Consider the following 4,654-nt stretch of genomic DNA (forward strand, 5'->3'; position numbering starts at 1 on the left):
CGTAACCACATTATTACCAGGGCTGTGGGGAGGGGCCATGTAGAGTGAGAGTGTGGGCCTGCGATAGACTACTGAAGTTTGCCTACATAAAGGAACCAAAGCTGCCATCTTTGCCTATATATGGAGATCCGGGTGTTAATTGAAGCTAACTATCTATGGCAAGTTCCATTGCAATGCATAGTATAGTATAAGTAGCCCAATTATAGGCCACACTTTGCCAGTCATTGTTTGGCATTAGGTTATCTGTTTGAATTCAGTTGTTGTAACCCCGTCTATTAGTTAACTTAATTTAAGTTCCCGCAACAGTGAACAGTGGATCAATTTGTGAATTGATACCAGGCTAGCTGGAGAGCACACCAAAGAGCCTATACAAACGGCATGCCTTTTTAGGACAACAGTAATCAGCTTGGCCTCAAAACAGTACCGGCCGACTGAGAATTCTCCCGAATCTTCTCATTACCACTCGACTATTGTGAGGGAAGCGTGAGGGATTTTATTCCAGAAAGCTGGATATGAGTATTGACAACGATTCTCATCTAAAATGAGATGGTAGAGCGCACTGAAGAGCTCTCTCTGCCTCACTCTTACCCTGTTACTGAAGAGCTCTCTCTGCCTCACTTTCCCCCTGTTACTGCTCTCTTCTCCCCTGTTACTGCACGTTGTCCTACCTCTCTCTCTATTTCCCTTTCTTTTCCCCCTTCTGCCTCCCTCCCTTCTTCTCTCCTCTCCTGTCCCTTTCCTCTTCTCTCTTTCCTTGCTCCCTCCTTCTCTCTCTCTCTCCCCTCTCCCCCATCCCCTTCTCTCTCTCTCTCTCTCTCTCTCCCTCCTTCCATGTCAGTGCTTTGAGCTCAGGTAGCTGCGTGGAATTCCTCAACATGACCTCTCTCACGCGCAGGTCAAACACCCAGCGAAAAATATTTCAGCTCCCGGTCGTCATAGCGACCATCTGTGCACATGGCTCTGACAGTAAGGTCAAAGGTCAAAGTTATGCTGGTGTGAGTAGGAGGGGACTGAAAAAGAGCAGGGAAAATTGGCTTTGAGAGGGTCCGGGGGCGGGGCCCTGTTAGTTTGGGCTCGATTGTTTCTGATCAGGGAGACTTCAAAGCTGTTCCTAGCTCGTATGGCCTGCGGTTGGGAGGAGACGTGCCACGTGAGCGCCATACTTACAGCTGTCTCACAGTTTGCTGCTGTGCACACTGTGTGCTGTTTATATTTGCTCCGCTCTCTTCACACAGCAGGGTGATAACTGTATATACAGTTTGTACACATGCACCCAAGAGATCTTCACAAGCTGTGTGTGTGTGCGTCTGTGTGTGTGTGTGTTCGTGTGTGTGTGTGTGTGCGTGTTCGTGTGTGTGTGTGTGTGTGTATGTTGGAGTAAGAATGAAGCGCAAATTATACACATTTTCTTTCTTTTTTATATCCCTTGGGGAAATGCACTGACAGTTTTTTTTGCCCTCACTGCAGTCCAACACTTTAAGGTAGAGAAAAAAGATATCTCACAGAGGGGCAGAGACTGAAGTGAAAAAATGGCACTTCCAATAAAAATAAAAAATAAAAAATAAAAATGGCTTTAAAACAATAGGCTAGCGAATGTCTGACTAACTGCTTTATTTTAATACCTCATGCAAATATTTAATACTCGACAGATTACTGTAAAACAATCAGGACTCAGGAGTAGTATTATACAATCCCGCCTTTCACATATAAGGCAGGGCTAAATTCAATGTTAATTTTCTCGCGAACCACTTATCATAGCAACGCTAATATCACTGGAAAGGTTAGATTTTGCACGAATACGGAATACTCCACCATAAAAGTAGGCTAATTATGTCTGGATGAGATTTTACTGGGACACATCAGTTCAGTAATGGGGCACGACCCGAGTAAAAAGGGTCTTGTGACACCCCTGCTAATGTATAACACATTTTTTAGGTTTCAGAAAGAGAACATGTTCAGAGAAAATAGGACATCTAGTCACCTTAGACCACCTTTTTTAGCAGGTGACCCTATTTTGATGTCCCATCTATAATTTTGATAGGGGAGCTGTGTGCAAATAGGAATATGTATAATCATGTTTATTTTTAAAGGTACACTATGCAAGATTTTCACCTTTACGACACCAATTTGATTAAACAAACTTGTAATAGGCCAAACGTTCACCTAGCATAGCTAGCATAGATGTAGCGAGTCCCTACCAAGAAAACCATGCAACTTCCAGCGCCTTATAAATTCACTGTAGAGGGAGCCAAAAATACCTACAGGTAAATCTGCATAGTGTATATTTAAATACCTAAATCTGCATAGTGTACCTCAAGCCCCCTTTGACGTCTATGGGCACGTGCCTGCACTTTATTTTTTTTACAGTTATAGTATTATAGTGAGAATGATGATGACGCAGGGTACCCAAACTATAAATATGATAGTAGCAAGTGATTGGCATGGTGAATGTTAATTTTGGTGCCATGTTGAGTCGCTCTTTGATGAGTAATAGCCGCAGGCTAGCATCACGGGAATAAAAATAAAAGAATAAGTGGAACGCTTTGGAGAGAAAGCGCTTTCTTTTTGAACAGGATGGGGGTCGCTCTCTCTGAGGCGGAAATGCAGGGTAATTTGATTGTTTGATCTGGCTTTCTTCTCTTTGTCAGATAATAGGTGGGCTTTGCCCTCCCAACTCCCACTTCCTCTGGCCTCCGATGGGTCTTTTTAAGTGTGTGTGTGTGTGAGTGAGTGAGAGACGGATATAAGCCTTCATGTGCCTGTGTGTGTGTGTGTGTGTGTGTGTGTGAGAGAGAGAGAGAGAGAGAGAGAGAGACAGGGGGTAATAAGCTTGTGTGTGTGTGTGTGTGTGTGAGAGAGAGAGAGAGAGAGAGAGAGAGAGAGACGTTGAAAACAACACAACTTATTTTAACGCATTTCTGAATCAAGATGGGGACACTACATTCATTTTAAGAGTGCATACTGTACGCCTTCATATCTGTGTGTATTCATCTGTATGTGTGAGTGAACAAATGTGTGTATGCTGTGTACATGTGGTTCTATGCATGTGTGGTTACAGGTTACATGTGTGTGTGTGTGTGTGTTTGTGTGTGAGAGAGAGAGAGAAAGAGAGTGAGACTCCAGGGCGTATGTTTACGTATATCACTGCTTTCTTTGGCAATGGCTCGGCGGTTTGTATGTTGTTGTAGATTTATGAGGGGTACACATTTATTTATGCTTGTTTGTGCTCACGATGCAGTACGCTTTCCATTAGAGCTCTCTCTGGTTAGTCTCCTATTTCAAGCTTGCTTATCTTGTGTGAAGTGTGTGTGAGTATACAAGTGTGTGTGGCTTAACATTTAAAGAAGTCAGTTGCATACACACAGGAAACTCGCTCCGTCTCCCATTGAGATCACATCAAAACACATTTCCAGTGTAGTATTTAAATGAGAAAGTGTGTGTGTGTGTGTGTGTGTGTGTGTGTGTGGGTGTGTGTGTGGGTGTGTATGTGTGTATGTATGTATGAATGTACTGTATATGTGTACATATACAGTATGTGTTTGGGTGTATGTGTGTGTGTGTCGGTATAACAGCATGTATGAAAGGCTATGAGAGTTTCTATCGCTACCGGAGGGGTATTTCACAAGATCTAGAGAAAGGATTAAGCTGGGATTTTTGGTTATCCTTTATGAATTTAGCCGTGCCCTCAACTTGGTTTCACAAAAGAGACAGCACATAAGTTACCATGGGGATTTATTTTATGCACCTAGCCTGGTCCCTAGCCTAGTGAATGACGCCATTTTCTGCGTCTTTTTAATTCCATCCGTGGGTTCTTTGGCATTAGTGAAATGAGTTGATCTTGGATGACCTGACAACATTTTCTCACTTATCTTGTATTTCTTTGTATTTCTTTGTGAAATATCCCTCTGGTGTTTTTCCCACACTATGAAAATCTCTCTTTCATAGATCTCTCCTTTGGCCTCTCTCTGTGGTGTGCTTTGAGTGGTCCTTATTTCACACAGTTTGTTTGGGTAGAAACATTTTGTCTCCATGGATCTAACAGTGATGACTTACTTCTCAGAGTAATACATTTACTCTGTGAAGCTCATAGCCACATACAAATCAATGATATTCTTGACTTCAGTCTAAGGGAGTCATTTTTATTTTAAAATGATTATTATTAACTTAATAACAAATGATAGCATTAAACGAACAGAGCAGTACATTCCAAATTACCCCATGGAACTGATTTGGTTCACATAAAACATTTAAAGAACATTAAAAGCAGAGATATTTAAGGCAAGAACAACAGCAGCGACAAAACAGTGTCACTCTCTGAGTAAACATGAAGAACCTTTAGAGCAAAAAAGATTCAGGTTCTTACTGTAACTGGACTCAGCTCAAATATTCCACAGGAGATTAGGCAAACCTTTAGAGGGCGCCATTTGCTTACATAAAACTGACCGACTATTCTAGGTTACCTCTTAAACTGTCTTTTGCAGCGTTGAGATGGCATCACAGTGACAATGGATTGAATATTGCGCAGTTGTGAATGGGGGGGGTGTCACAACTCCAGGAGTAGATTTTGATATAAAAAACCCTGAACAATCTAATTGTTCTGAGGTAACACTACATCACAGATACAAAAAAAATGCAGCAGATTGGGTGTGAGGCT

General features: G+C 42.1%; 1 protein-coding gene across 2 annotated transcripts in view; it reads right to left on the reverse strand.

Annotated features, from left to right (window-relative positions):
• Window positions 1-4,123: 4,123 nt before the first annotated feature.
• si:dkey-246g23.4 (uncharacterized protein LOC559426 homolog) overlaps window positions 4,124-4,654 on the reverse strand; it is a 26,684-nt gene continuing 26,153 nt past the window's right edge. For both annotated transcript variants that reach the window (XM_062548198.1, XM_062548199.1), the window contains exon 6: window positions 4,124-4,654. This exon is cut by the window's right edge and continues 689 nt beyond it. The gene's annotated coding sequence lies outside the window, so the exon portion shown is untranslated.

The sequence above is a fragment of the Sardina pilchardus genome, chromosome 10 (assembly GCF_963854185.1).
Source record: "Sardina pilchardus chromosome 10, fSarPil1.1, whole genome shotgun sequence".
Taxonomy (NCBI): Eukaryota; Metazoa; Chordata; class Actinopteri; order Clupeiformes; family Clupeidae; genus Sardina; species Sardina pilchardus.